Source organism: Entelurus aequoreus, linkage group LG10, assembly GCF_033978785.1.
Source record: "Entelurus aequoreus isolate RoL-2023_Sb linkage group LG10, RoL_Eaeq_v1.1, whole genome shotgun sequence".
Taxonomy (NCBI): Eukaryota; Metazoa; Chordata; class Actinopteri; order Syngnathiformes; family Syngnathidae; genus Entelurus; species Entelurus aequoreus.
The window spans coordinates 38,346,658-38,362,968 of NC_084740.1; the positions used below are offsets into that span (position 1 = coordinate 38,346,658).

At 39.2% G+C, this 16,311-nt stretch overlaps 5 non-coding genes across 5 annotated transcripts; all 5 read right to left on the reverse strand.

Moving 5' to 3' along the window:
- Nucleotides 1-1,721: 1,721 nt before the first annotated feature.
- Nucleotides 1,722-1,885, reverse strand: LOC133659435 (U1 spliceosomal RNA). The gene has a single exon (XR_009827665.1). It is a non-coding gene; the product is annotated as a U1 spliceosomal RNA (small nuclear RNA).
- A 2,909-nt stretch (nucleotides 1,886-4,794) lies between these two features.
- Nucleotides 4,795-4,958, reverse strand: LOC133659436 (U1 spliceosomal RNA). Its single transcript, XR_009827666.1, has one exon. It is a non-coding gene; the product is annotated as a U1 spliceosomal RNA (small nuclear RNA).
- A 2,883-nt stretch (nucleotides 4,959-7,841) lies between these two features.
- Nucleotides 7,842-8,005, reverse strand: LOC133659437 (U1 spliceosomal RNA). Its single transcript, XR_009827667.1, has one exon. It is a non-coding gene; the product is annotated as a U1 spliceosomal RNA (small nuclear RNA).
- A 4,714-nt stretch (nucleotides 8,006-12,719) lies between these two features.
- LOC133659438 (U1 spliceosomal RNA) lies at nucleotides 12,720-12,883 on the reverse strand. The gene has a single exon (XR_009827668.1). It is a non-coding gene; the product is annotated as a U1 spliceosomal RNA (small nuclear RNA).
- Nucleotides 12,884-15,773: 2,890 nt separating this feature from the next.
- Nucleotides 15,774-15,937, reverse strand: LOC133659439 (U1 spliceosomal RNA). The gene has a single exon (XR_009827669.1). It is a non-coding gene; the product is annotated as a U1 spliceosomal RNA (small nuclear RNA).
- Between the last annotated feature and the right edge of the window lie 374 nt (nucleotides 15,938-16,311).

The window sequence follows — 16,311 nt, forward strand, 5'->3', positions numbered from 1 at the left end:
AAGAGAAGTGTAGGATCAAGATTTTTGGAGCTCTTTGTTCAGTGGATCAGATGTTTGATGAAGCTTTGTGTCTATCTACCACCACTACTGTTTTTTGTTTATTTGTTACTGACTGTGGCAGGACACCTCTGCCTCTGTTTCACTTTATGTTGCTGGTAAATAATATGGTTGTAGTAGTAGGCTAAAGTTCAATTATTTAGTATGCACTAATTAAAGGGGCAGAGCTTTAAGAGACATTTTAGCTTTTATATTTTTATAAGATGTATTTTTTGTAAGAACCACAATTAATAAATATATATCAGTGAATAACTTATTGTTCAAATCTGTTTTTAAATATGTACATAAAATGTTGTAATTATATTGTAAAATGGATGGATGGATGGATGGATGGATGGACGTTTAAAACAAAACTGTTATAATTAATTAGTAAGTATACATTTTTTGAGCCTTTTTAGAGAAAATCATATCATTGTAGTAAATTATGCAATTTACTCGATGATGTCATGGTGACCACGCCCATAGCCACGCCCCCACCGCCACAGGTATCTTGGCAGTTTATGGGAAACACTGTCTTTAGGGGTGGGAGGAAGCCGGAGTACCCAGAGGGAACCCACACAGTCACGGGGAGAACATGCAAACTCCACACAGAAAGATCCCGAGCCCGGGATTGAACTCAGGACCTTCGTATTGTGAGGCACATGCAATAACCCCTGTTTCACCGTGCTGCCCGACGTCTATACAATAAATACTTATTTATTGATTTGTTTTGTCAAGATAAACCAGGATGAATTTGTTCTAGCAGCTAAACTCCCGCCATAGATAGATGGCAACAGTAAGACTTGGTTTAAGAAACACAAGAAAAAGATAGGTTAAAGTATTAATTTATCTAATGGTGACGTGTGCACAATAACATTGACGTGCGACATTTAGTGACATACATGTTGCTTCCTACTCCTTTTCAGACATATTGTCAAAATCTGATGTTCCTTCATGTAACTTTGTGAAGCATGTTGGAAATAAACTCAACCATGACCATCATAACGTCACTAGGCCATGAATGTCAGCAAAGTTTTCCTCTGGAGGCGTCTCTGTCAAAGTGATAATGCCACAACTAGTTCACTGACCTCCTTGACTAACAATCTTATAACTGATACTAGTGATTGTTTGTTTCCTTGAAAGGAAAAAAAAAAACAGTTAAAAAAGTTACAAAAAGTGTCTCTACCAGCTTAGCACTTTTTTTTTACCTTTAACTTTATTTCAATAAACAGTACATGTATAACAAACACATATATCAATAATAATGTATTTCACAACAGTAGCAATGTGATCATTAAAATATATATTCTATGGTTGCCAGAGTATTATTATTATTCAGACAACAAAACAAAGTGGACACCAGCTTTGCACATCCAGAGACTGAAATGTTTGCCAATTCAATTCTGCAAACATTTACAACCAAGTCAAATTATAAGGTGTTTGTGAACAGCAGTTTAAAGATCTGATGAAATATTCTCTATTGGATTCATCTATTTCAAGTTATAGTAGGTGTGATGTGTCAATATGTTGAAGAGTTTTCTTTATTCATAATATAACAATTTAAGCAGAGACCATGTAAGAATAATATGTGTTACACTATATGGTGACTAGATGTATTACCATCGTTAACTAGACCTATTTAATCTTAAAGTGACAAAACATTTCATTTACATTGAACATAAGATCAGGGGAGAGCGCGAACGCAGTCCCCCACTACCACAAATTATGCAGTCGAGATTCCCACATTTGGGGAATTCGTAAGGGTCAGCACAGCCGGAGTGCAATGGCTGAGCCTCACCCTAGGTGAACCACCTTCTTGATCATGGTATCTCCCCTGCCAGGTAAGTATGAGTTGTACACGTCTCACACACACAACTCATTCACACACACACCATGTTAAGTGATGGGATCATCACGTGCACACTAGCAAACACACACACACTCAACAAGCCTGCACATGTGCAAGAGTCTACTACACAACACTGTTGGATCATTACAATATTATTACTATTTATATTACACTTCAACACAACTATGTGTTCCCATCATGCAATGGGGCTTTTTCTACACGCCTCAGCTCAACCGGGAAGTGTCCCTGCCCCCCTTCACAACCACTTCCGGTTTACGAGTATGGATGGACACACTTGTCTGTGTGTGCTGGTGTGACAATAAAGTTATTTCAATCCTTGAAATGACACAAAGGTTTATGTGAATTAATACAGTTGTTATTTTTTGAAAACTAACCTGTGTTTCATCAACTGAACGACTCAACTAGAAATTCTACCTTCCCCCTTCAACTGCAACTTCCTGTTTCTTTGTTTGGACAGGATCACATGCTGACACTACTGCCATCCTGTGGTGAGTACTGCACACTGCACTGTTTATGGACAGACTGTTGGTCAAGGAGGTCAGTGAACTAGTTGGGGCATTATCACTTTGACAGAGGAACACTTTGCTGACATTCATGGCCTAGTGACGTTATGATGGTCATGGTCGAGTTTATTTCCAACATGCTCCACAAAGTTAAAAGAAGGAACATCAGATTTTGACAATATGTCTGAAAAGGAGTAGGAAGCAACATGTATGTCACTAAATGTCGCACGTCAGCGTTATTGGGCACATGTCACCCATCCATCCATCCATTTTCCGCTTATTCCCTTCGGAGTCGCGGGGGGCGCTGGAGCCTATCTCAGCTACAATCGGGCGGAAGGCGGGGTACACCATAGACAAGTCGCCACCTCATCACAGGGCCAACACAGATAGACTGACAACATTCACACTCACATTCACACACTAGGGACCATTTAGTGTTGCCAATCAACCTATCCCCAGGTGCATGTCTTTCAGTGTTTCCCACACATTCATTTATTTGTAGCGGCCCGCCACGAAAGAATTAAGGCCGCCACAATTTTTTTTTATTTATTTTTTTTGTCCTGTCCAGCTTCTCAGGCAAATCATATAGTTGATGTAGATGCCCATATTGGCTGTTCAGATTTACTTTACAAAAGAGAAGTGTAGGATCAAGATTTTTGGAGCCCTTTGTTCAGTGGATCAGATGTTTGATGAAGCTTTGTGTCTATCTACCACCACTACTGTTTTCTGTTTATTTGTTACTGACTGTGGCAGGACACCTCTGCCTCTGTTTCACTTTATGTTGCTGGTAAATAATATGGTTGTAGTAGTAGGCTAAAGTTAAATTATTTAGTATGCACTAATTAAAGGGGCAGAGCTTTAAGAGACATTTTAGCTTTTATATTTTTATAAGATGTATTTTTTGTAAGAACCACAATTAATAAATATATATCAGTGAATAACTTATTGTTCAAATCTGTATATAAATATGTACATAAAATGTTGTAATTTTATTGTAAAATGGATGGATGGATGGATGGATGGATGGATGGATGGACGTTTAAAACAAAACTGTTATAATTAATTAGTAAGTATACATTTTTTGAGCCTTTTTAGAGAAAATCATATCATTGTAGTAAATTATGCAATTTACTCGATGATGTCATGGTGACCACGCCCATGGCCACGCCCATGGCCACGCCCCCACCGCCACAGGTATCTTGGCAGTTTATGGGAAACACTGTCTTTAGGGGTGGGAGGAAGCCGGAGTACCCAGAGGGAACCCACACAGTCACGGGGAGAACATGCAAACTCCACACAGAAAGATCCCGAGCCCGGGATTGAACTCAGGACCTTCGTATTGTGAGGCACATGCAATAACCCCTGTTTCACCGTGCTGCCCGACGTCTATACAATAAATACTTATTTATTGATTTGTTTTGTCAAGATAAACCAGGATGAATTTGTTCTAGCAGCTAAACTCCCGCCATAGATAGATGGCAACAGTAAGACTTGGTTTAAGAAACACAAGAAAAAGATAGGTTAAAGTATTAATTTATCTAATGGTGACGTGTGCACAATAACATTGACGTGCGACATTTAGTGACATACATGTTGCTTCCTACTCCTTTTCAGACATATTGTCAAAATCTGATGTTCCTTCATGTAACTTTGTGAAGCATGTTGGAAATAAACTCAACCATGACCATCATAACGTCACTAGGCCATGAATGTCAGCAAAGTTTTCCTCTGGAGGCGTCTCTGTCAAAGTGATAATGCCACAACTAGTTCACTGACCTCCTTGACTAACAATCTTATAACTGATACTAGTGATTGTTTGTTTCCTTGAAAGGAAAAAAAAAACAGTTAAAAAAGTTACAAAAAGTGTCTCTACCAGCTTAGCACTTTTTTTTTACCTTTAACTTTATTTCAATAAACAGTACATGTATAACAAACACATATATCAATAATAATGTATTTCACAACAGTAGCAATGTGATCATTAAAATATATATTCTATGGTTGCCAGAGTATTATTATTATTCAGACAACAAAACAAAGTGGACACCAGCTTTGCACATCCAGAGACTGAAATGTTTGCCAATTCAATTCTGCAAACATTTACAACCAAGTCAAATTATAAGGTGTTTGTGAACAGCAGTTTAAAGATCTGATCAAATATTCTCTATTGGATTCATCTATTTCAAGTTATAGTAGGTGTGATGTGTCAATATGGTATTTTTTTATGTTGAAGAGTTCTCTTTATTCATAATATAACAATTTAAGCAGAGACCATGTAAGAATAATATGTGTTACACTATATGGTGACTAGATGTATTACCATCCTTAACTAGACCTATTTAATCTTAAAGTGACAAAACATTTCATTTACATTGAACATAAGATCAGGGGAGAGCGCGAACGCAGTCCCCCACTACCACAAATTATGCAGTCGAGATTCCCACATTTGGGGAATTCGTAAGGGTCAGCACAGCCGGAGTGCAATGGCTGAGCCTCACCCTAGGTGAACCACCTTCTTGATCATGGTATCTCCCCTGCCAGGTAAGTATGAGTTGTACACGTCTCACACACACAACTCATTCACACACACACCATGTTAAGTGATGGGATCATCACGTGCACACTAGCAAACACACACACACTCAACAAGCCTGCACATGTACAAGAGTCTACTACACAACACTGTTGGATCATTACAATATTATTACTATTTATATTACACTTCAACACAACTATGTGTTCCCATCATGCAATGGGGCTTTTTCTACACGCCTCAGCTCAACCGGGAAGTGTCCCTGCCCCCCTTCACAACCACTTCCGGTTTACGAGTATGGATGGACACACTTGTCTGTGTGTGCTGGTGTGACAATAAAGTTATTTCAATCCTTGAAATGACACAAAGGTTTATGTGAATTAATACAGTTGTTATTTTTGAAAACTAACCTGTGTTGTTTCATCAACTGAACGACTCAACTACAAATTCTACCTTCCCCCTTCAACTGCAACCTCCTGTTTCTTTGTTTGGACAGGATCACATGCTGACACTACTGCCATCCTGTGGTGAGTACTGCACACTGCACTGTTTATGGACAGACTGTTGGTCAAGGAGGTCAGTGAACTAGTTGGGGCATTATCACTTTGACAGAGGAACACTTTGCTGACATTCATGGCCTAGTGACGTTATGATGGTCATGGTCGAGTTTATTTCCAACATGCTCCACAAAGTTAAAAGAAGGAACATCAGATTTTGACAATATGTCTGAAAAGGAGTAGGAAGCAACATGTATGTCACTAAATGTCGCACGTCAGCGTTATTGGGCACATGTCACCCATCCATCCATCCATTTTCCGCTTATTCCCTTCGGAGTCGCGGGGGGCGCTGGAGCCTATCTCAGCTACAATCGGGCGGAAGGCGGGGTACACCATAGACAAGTCGCCACCTCATCACAGGGCCAACACAGATAGACTGACAACATTCACACTCACATTCACACACTAGGGACCATTTAGTGTTGCCAATCAACCTATCCCCAGGTGCATGTCTTTCAGTGTTTCCCACACATTCATTTATTTGTAGCGGCCCGCCACGAAAGAATTAAGGCCGCCACAATTTTTTTTAATTTATTTTTTTTGTCCTGTCCAGCTTCTCAGGCAAATCATATAGTTGATGTAGATGCCCATATTGGCTGTTCAGATTTACTTTACAAAAGAGAAGTGTAGGATCAAGATTTTTGGAGCTCTTTGTTCAGTGGATCAGATGTTTGATGAAGCTTTGTGTCTATCTACCACCACTACTGTTTTTTGTTTATTTGTTACTGACTGTGGCAGGACACCTCTGCCTCTGTTTCACTTTATGTTGCTGGTAAATAATATGGTTGTAGTAGTAGGCTAAAGTTAAATTATTTAGTATGCACTAATTAAAGGGGCAGAGCTTTAAGAGACATTTTAGCTTTTATATTTTTATAAGATGTATTTTTTGTAAGAACCACAATTAATAAATATATATCAGTGAATAACTTATTGTTCAAATCTGTTTTTAAATATGTACATAAAATGTTGTAATTATATTGTAAAATGGATGGATGGATGGATGGATGGATGGATGGACGTTTAAAACAAAACTGTTATAATTAATTAGTAAGTATACATTTTTTGAGCCTTTTTAGAGAAAATCATATCATTGTAGTAAATTATGCAATTTACTCGATGATGTCATGGTGACCACGCCCATAGCCACGCCCCCCACCGCCACAGGTATCTTGGCAGTTTATGGGAAACACTGTCTTTAGGGGTGGGAGGAAGCCGGAGTACCCAGAGGGAACCCACACAGTCACGGGGAGAACATGCAAACTCCACACAGAAAGATCCCGAGCCCGGGATTGAACTCAGGACCTTCGTATTGTGAGGCACATGCAATAACCCCTGTTTCACCGTGCTGCCCGACGTCTATACAATAAATACTTATTTATTGATTTGTTTTGTCAAGATAAACCAGGATGAATTTGTTCTAGCAGCTAAACTCCCGCCATAGATAGATGGCAACAGTAAGACTTGGTTTAAGAAACACAAGAAAAAGATAGGTTAAAGTATTAATTTATCTAATGGTGACGTGTGCACAATAACATTGACGTGCGACATTTAGTGACATACATGTTGCTTCCTACTCCTTTTCAGACATATTGTCAAAATCTGATGTTCCTTCATGTAACTTTGTGAAGCATGTTGGAAATAAACTCAACCATGACCATCATAACGTCACTAGGCCATGAATGTCAGCAAAGTTTTCCTCTGGAGGCGTCTCTGTCAAAGTGATAATGCCACAACTAGTTCACTGACCTCCTTGACTAACAATCTTATAACTGATACTAGTGATTGTTTGTTTCCTTGAAAGGAAAAAAAAAACAGTTAAAAAAGTTACAAAAAGTGTCTCTACCAGCTTAGCACTTTTTTTTTACCTTTAACTTTATTTCAATAAACAGTACATGTATAACAAACACATACATCAATAATAATGTATTTCACAACAGTAGCAATGTGATCATTAAAATATATATTCTATGGTTGCCAGAGTATTATTATTATTCAGACAACAAAACAAAGTGGACACCAGCTTTGCACATCCAGAGACTGAAATGTTTGCCAATTCAATTCTGCAAACATTTACAACCAAGTCAAATTATAAGGTGTTTGTGAACAGCAGTTTAAAGATCTGATGAAATATTCTCTATTGGATTCATCTATTTCAAGTTATAGTAGGTGTGATGTGTCAATATGTTGAAGAGTTTTCTTTATTCATAATATAACAATTTAAGCAGAGACCATGTAAGAATAATATGTGTTACACTATATGGTGACTAGATGTATTACCATCGTTAACTAGACCTATTTAATCTTAAAGTGACAAAACATTTCATTTACATTGAACATAAGATCAGGGGAGAGCGCGAACGCAGTCCCCCACTACCACAAATTATGCAGTCGAGATTCCCACATTTGGGGAATTCGTAAGGGTCAGCACAGCCGGAGTGCAATGGCTGAGCCTCACCCTAGGTGAACCACCTTCTTGATCATGGTATCTCCCCTGCCAGGTAAGTATGAGTTGTACACGTCTCACACACACAACTCATTCACACACACACCATGTTAAGTGATGGGATCATCACGTGCACACTAGCAAACACACACACACTCAACAAGCCTGCACATGTGCAAGAGTCTACTACACAACACTGTTGGATCATTACAATATTATTACTATTTATATTACACTTCAACACAACTATGTGTTCCCATCATGCAATGGGGCTTTTTCTACACGCCTCAGCTCAACCGGGAAGTGTCCCTGCCCCCCTTCACAACCACTTCCGGTTTACGAGTATGGATGGACACACTTGTCTGTGTGTGCTGGTGTGACAATAAAGTTATTTCAATCCTTGAAATGACACAAAGGTTTATGTGAATTAATACAGTTGTTATTTTTTGAAAACTAACCTGTGTTTCATCAACTGAACGACTCAACTAGAAATTCTACCTTCCCCCTTCAACTGCAACTTCCTGTTTCTTTGTTTGGACAGGATCACATGCTGACACTACTGCCATCCTGTGGTGAGTACTGCACACTGCACTGTTTATGGACAGACTGTTGGTCAAGGAGGTCAGTGAACTAGTTGGGGCATTATCACTTTGACAGAGGAACACTTTGCTGACATTCATGGCCTAGTGACGTTATGATGGTCATGGTCGAGTTTATTTCCAACATGCTCCACAAAGTTAAAAGAAGGAACATCAGATTTTGACAATATGTCTGAAAAGGAGTAGGAAGCAACATGTATGTCACTAAATGTCGCACGTCAGCGTTATTGGGCACATGTCACCCATCCATCCATCCATTTTCCGCTTATTCCCTTCGGAGTCGCGGGGGGCGCTGGAGCCTATCTCAGCTACAATCGGGCGGAAGGCGGGGTACACCATAGACAAGTCGCCACCTCATCACAGGGCCAACACAGATAGACTGACAACATTCACACTCACATTCACACACTAGGGACCATTTAGTGTTGCCAATCAACCTATCCCCAGGTGCATGTCTTTCAGTGTTTCCCACACATTCATTTATTTGTAGCGGCCCGCCACGAAAGAATTAAAGGCCTACTGAAAGCCACTACTACCGACCACGCAGTCTGATAGTTTATATATCAATGATGAAATCTTAACATTATAACACATGCCAATACGGCCGGGTTAACTTATAAAGTGACATTTTAAATTTGCCGCTAAACTTCCGGTTCGAAACGCCTCTGCGGATGACGTATGCGCGTGACGTAGCCCGGCGAACACGGGTATGCCTTCCACATTGAAGCCGATACGAAAACGCTCTGTTTTCATTTCATAATTCCACAGTATTCTGGACATCTGTGTTCGTGAATCTGTTTCAATCATGTTCATTGCATTATGGAGAAGGAAGCCAAGCAAGCAAAGAAGAAAGTTGTCGGTGCGAAATGGACGTATTTTTCGAACGTAGTCAGCCACAACAGTACACAGCCGGCGCTTCTTTGTTTACATTCCCGAAAGATGCAGTCAAGATGGAAGAACTCGGATAACAGAGACTCTAACCAGGAGGACTTTTGATTTGGATACACAGACGCCTGTAGAGAACTGGGACAACACAGACTCTTACCAGGATTACTTTGATTTGGATGACAAAGACGCAGACGTGCTACTGTGAGTATGCAGCTTTGGCTTTTTTTTGCGTATGTACGTAACTTTTTTAAAATATATAAGCTTTATGAACCTTGGGTTAGGTGAACGGTCTTTTGGGCTGAGTGATTGTGTGTGTTGATCATGTGTTTGAATTGTATTGGCGTGTTCTATGGAGCTAGGAGCTAGCAGAGGAGCTAGCATAACACATACCGTACCTACGTGCGCGTCACGTACGTAACTTTTTAAAAATATATAAGCTTTATGAACCTTGGGTTAGGTGAACGGTCTTTTGGGCTGAGTGATTGTGTGTGTTGATCGGGTGTTTGAATTGTATTGGCGTGTTCTATGGAGCTAGGAGCTAGCAGAGGAGCTAGGAGCTAGCATAACAAACACGCAGGTGTTATTATGCAGGATTAATTTGTGGCATATTAAATATAAGCCTGGTTGTGTTGTGGCTAATAGAGTATATATATGTCTTGTGTTTATTTACTGTTGTAGTCATTCCCAGCTGAATATCAGGTACCGTGAGTATGCAGCCTTGGCTGCTAAACATTCGATAACTTGACCGTATGTGCGCGTCACGTACGTAACTTTTTAAAAATATATAAGCTTTATGAACCTTGGGTTAGGTAAACGGTCTTTTGGGCTGAGTGATGGTGTGTGTTGATCAGGTGTTTGAATTGTATTGGCGTGTTCTATGGAGCTAGGAGCTAGCAGAGGAGCTAGGAGCTAGCATAACAAACACGCAGGTGTTTTTATGCAGGATTAATTTGTGGCATATTAAATATAAGCCTGGTTGTGTTGTGGCTAATAGAGTATATATATGTCTTGTGTTTATTTACTGTTGTAGTCATTCCCAGCTGAATATCAGGTCACCCCCGGCTCTCACAGCATCTTCCCTATCTGAATAGCTTCAACTCCCCACTAGTCCTTCACTTGCACTTTACTCATCCACAAATCTTTCATCCTCGCTCAAATTAATGGGGAAATTGTCGCTTTCTCGGTCCGAATCTCTCTCACTTCATGCGGCCATCATTGTAAACAATAGGGAACTTTGCGTATATGTTCAACTGACTACGTCACGCTACTTCCGGTAGGGGCAAGCCTTTTTTTTATCAGATACCAAAAGTTGCAATCTTTATCGTCGTTGTTCTATACTAAATCCTTTCAGCAAAAATATGGCAATATCGCGAAATGATCAAGTATGACACATAGAATAGATCTGCTATCCCCGTTTGAATAAAAAAAATTCATTTCAGTAGGCCTTTAAGGCCGCCACAATTTTTTGGAATTTTTTTTTTTTTTTTTTTTTTTGTCCTGTCCAGCTTTTCAGGCAAATCATATAGTTGATGTAGATGCCCATATTGGCTGTTCAGATTTACTTTACAAAAGAGAAGTGTAGGATCAAGATTTTTGGAGCTCTTTGTTCAGTGGATCAGATGTTTGATGAAGCTTTGTGTCTATCTACCACCACTACTGTTTTCTGTTTATTTGTTACTGACTGTGGCAGGACACCTCTGCCTCTGTTTCACTTTATGTTGCTGGTAAATAATATGGTTGTAGTAGTAGGCTAAAGTTAAATTATTTAGTATGCACTAATTAAAGGGGCAGAGCTTTAAGAGACATTTTAGCTTTTATATTTTTATAAGATGTATTTTTTGTAAGAACCACAATTAATAAATATATATCAGTGAATAACTTATTGTTCAAATCTGTATATAAATATGTACATAAAATGTTGTAATTTTATTGTAAAATGGATGGATGGATGGATGGATGGATGGACGTTTAAAACAAAACTGTTATAATTAATTAGTAAGTATACATTTTTTGAGCCTTTTTAGAGAAAATCATATCATTGTAGTAAATTATGCAATTTACTCGATGATGTCATGGTGACCACGCCCATGGCCACGCCCCCACCGCCACAGGTATCTTGGCAGTTTATGGGAAACACTGTCTTTAGGGGTGGGAGGAAGCCGGAGTACCCAGAGGGAACCCACACAGTCACGGGGAGAACATGCAAACTCCACACAGAAAGATCCCGAGCCCGGGATTGAACTCAGGACCTTCGTATTGTGAGGCACATGCAATAACCCCTGTTTCACCGTGCTGCCCGACGTCTATACAATAAATACTTATTTATTGATTTGTTTTGTCAAGATAAACCAGGATGAATTTGTTCTAGCAGCTAAACTCCCGCCATAGATAGATGGCAACAGTAAGACTTGGTTTAAGAAACACAAGAAAAAGATAGGTTAAAGTATTAATTTCATCTAATGGTGACGTGTGCACAATAACATTGACGTGCGACATTTAGTGACATACATGTTGCTTCCTACTCCTTTTCAGACATATTGTCAAAATCTGATGTTCCTTCATGTAACTTTGTGAAGCATGTTGGAAATAAACTCAACCATGACCATCATAACGTCACTAGGCCATGAATGTCAGCAAAGTTTTCCTCTGGAGGCGTCTCTGTCAAAGTGATAATGCCACAACTAGTTCACTGACCTCCTTGACTAACAATCTTATAACTGATACTAGTGATTGTTTGTTTCCTTGAAAGGAAAAAAAAAACAGTTAAAAAAGTTACAAAAAGTGTCTCTACCAGCTTAGCACTTTTTTTTTACCTTTAACTTTATTTCAATAAACAGTACATGTATAACAAACACATATATCAATAATAATGTATTTCACAACAGTAGCAATGTGATCATTAAAATATATATTCTATGGTTGCCAGAGTATTATTATTATTCAGACAACAAAACAAAGTGGACACCAGCTTTGCACATCCAGAGACTGAAATGTTTGCCAATTCAATTCTGCAAACATTTACAACCAAGTCAAATTATAAGGTGTTTGTGAACAGCAGTTTAAAGATCTGATGAAATATTCTCTATTGGATTCATCTATTTCAAGTTATAGTAGGTGTGATGTGTCAATATGTTGAAGAGTTTTCTTTATTCATAATATAACAATTTAAGCAGAGACCATGTAAGAATAATATGTGTTACACTATATGGTGACTACATGTATTACCATCGTTAACTAGACCTATTTAATCTTAAAGTGACAAAACATTTCATTTACATTGAACATAAGATCAGGGGAGAGCGCGAACGCAGTCCCCCACTACCACAAATTATGCAGTCGAGATTCCCACATTTGGGGAATTCGTAAGGGTCAGCACAGCCGGAGTGCAATGGCTGAGCCTCACCCTAGGTGAACCACCTTCTTGATCATGGTATCTCCCCTGCCAGGTAAGTATGAGTTGTACACGTCTCACACACACAACTCATTCACACACACACCATGTTAAGTGATGGGATCATCACGTGCACACTAGCAAACACACACACACTCAACAAGCCTGCACATGTGCAAGAGTCTACTACACAACACTGTTGGATCATTACAATATTATTACTATTTATATTACACTTCAACACAACTATGTGTTCCCATCATGCAATGGGGCTTTTTCTACACGCCTCAGCTCAACCGGGAAGTGTCCCTGCCCCCCTTCACAACCACTTCCGGTTTACGAGTATGGATGGACACACTTGTCTGTGTGTGCTGGTGTGACAATAAAGTTATTTCAATCCTTGAAATGACACAAAGGTTTATGTGAATTAATACAGTTGTTATTTTTTGAAAACTAACCTGTGTTTCATCAACTGAACGACTCAACTAGAAATTCTACCTTCCCCCTTCAACTGCAACTTCCTGTTTCTTTGTTTGGACAGGATCACATGCTGACACTACTGCCATCCTGTGGTGAGTACTGCACACTGCACTGTTTATGGACAGACTGTTGGTCAAGGAGGTCAGTGAACTAGTTGGGGCATTATCACTTTGACAGAGGAACACTTTGCTGACATTCATGGCCTAGTGACGTTATGATGGTCATGGTCGAGTTTATTTCCAACATGCTCCACAAAGTTAAAAGAAGGAACATCAGATTTTGACAATATGTCTGAAAAGGAGTAGGAAGCAACATGTATGTCACTAAATGTCGCACGTCAGCGTTATTGGGCACATGTCACCCATCCATCCATCCATTTTCCGCTTATTCCCTTCGGAGTCGCGGGGGGCGCTGGAGCCTATCTCAGCTACAATCGGGCGGAAGGCGGGGTACACCATAGACAAGTCGCCACCTCATCACAGGGCCAACACAGATAGACTGACAACATTCACACTCACATTCACACACTAGGGACCATTTAGTGTTGCCAATCAACCTATCCCCAGGTGCATGTCTTTCAGTGTTTCCCACACATTCATTTATTTGTAGCGGCCCGCCACGAAAGAATTAAGGCCGCCACAATTTTTTTGAATTTTTTTTTTTTTTTTTTTTTTTGTCCTGTCCAGCTTTTCAGGCAAATCATATAGTTGATGTAGATGCCCATATTGGCTGTTCAGATTTACTTTACAAAAGAGAAGTGTAGGATCAAGATTTTTGGAGCTCTTTGTTCAGTGGATCAGATGTTTGATGAAGCTTTGTGTCTATCTACCACCACTACTGTTTTCTGTTTATTTGTTACTGACTGTGGCAGGACACCTCTGCCTCTGTTTCACTTTATGTTGCTGGTAAATAATATGGTTGTAGTAGTAGGCTAAAGTTAAATTATTTAGTATGCACTAATTAAAGGGGCAGAGCTTTAAGAGACATTTTAGCTTTTATATTTTTATAAGATGTATTTTTTGTAAGAACCACAATTAATAAATATATATCAGTGAATAACTTATTGTTCAAATCTGTATATAAATATGTACATAAAATGTTGTAATTTTATTGTAAAATGGATGGATGGATGGATGGATGGATGGACGTTTAAAACAAAACTGTTATAATTAATTAGTAAGTATACATTTTTTGAGCCTTTTTAGAGAAAATCATATCATTGTAGTAAATTATGCAATTTACTCGATGATGTCATGGTGACCACGCCCATGGCCACGCCCCCACCGCCACAGGTATCTTGGCAGTTTATGGGAAACACTGTCTTTAGGGGTGGGAGGAAGCCGGAGTACCCAGAGGGAACCCACACAGTCACGGGGAGAACATGCAAACTCCACACAGAAAGATCCCGAGCCCGGGATTGAACTCAGGACCTTCGTATTGTGAGGCACATGCAATAACCCCTGTTTCACCGTGCTGCCCGACGTCTATACAATAAATACTTATTTATTGATTTGTTTTGTCAAGATAAACCAGGATGAATTTGTTCTAGCAGCTAAACTCCCGCCATAGATAGATGGCAACAGTAAGACTTGGTTTAAGAAACACAAGAAAAAGATAGGTTAAAGTATTAATTTCATCTAATGGTGACGTGTGCACAATAACATTGACGTGCGACATTTAGTGACATACATGTTGCTTCCTACTCCTTTTCAGACATATTGTCAAAATCTGATGTTCCTTCATGTAACTTTGTGAAGCATGTTGGAAATAAACTCAACCATGACCATCATAACGTCACTAGGCCATGAATGTCAGCAAAGTTTTCCTCTGGAGGCGTCTCTGTCAAAGTGATAATGCCACAACTAGTTCACTGACCTCCTTGACTAACAATCTTATAACTGATACTAGTGATTGTTTGTTCCCTTGAAAGGAAAAAAAAAAACAGTTAAAAAAGTTACAAAAAGTGTCTCTACCAGCTTAGCACTTTTTTTTTTACCTTTAACTTTATTTCAATAAACAGTACATGTATAACAAACACATATATCAATAATAATGTATTTCACAACAGTAGCAATGTGATCATTAAAATATATATTCTATGGTTGCCAGAGTATTATTATTATTCAGACAACAAAACAAAGTGGACACCAGCTTTGCACATCCAGAGACTGAAATGTTTGCCAATTCAATTCTGCAAACATTTACAACCAAGTCAAATTATAAGGTGTTTGTGAACAGCAGTTTAAAGATCTGATGAAATATTCTCTATTGGATTCATCTATTTCAAGTTATAGTAGGTGTGATGTGTCAATATGTTGAAGAGTTTTCTTTATTCATAATATAACAATTTAAGCAGAGACCATGTAAGAATAATATGTGTTACACTATATGGTGACTAGATGTATTACCATCGTTAACTAGACCTATTTAATCTTAAAGTGACAAAACATTTCATTTACATTGAACATAAGATCAGGGGAGAGCGCGAACGCAGTCCCCCACTACCACAAATTATGCAGTCGAGATTCCCACATTTGGGGAATTCGTAAGGGTCAGCACAGCCGGAGTGCAATGGCTGAGCCTCACCCTAGGTGAACCACCTTCTTGATCATGGTATCTCCCCTGCCAGGTAAGTATGAGTTGTACACGTCTCACACACACAACTCATTCACACACACACCATGTTAAGTGATGGGATCATCACGTGCACACTAGCAAACACACACACACTCAACAAGCCTGCACATGTGCAAGAGTCTACTACACAACACTGTTGGATCATTACAATATTATTACTATTTATATTACACTTCAACACAACTATGTGTTCCCATCATGCAATGGGGCTTTTTCTACACGCCTCAGCTCAACCGGGAAGTGTCCCTGCCCCCCTTCACAACCACTTCCGGTTTACGAGTATGGATGGACACACTTGTCTGTGTGTGCTGGTGTGACAATAAAGTTATTTCAATCCTTGAAATGACACAAAGGTTTATGTGAATTAATACAGT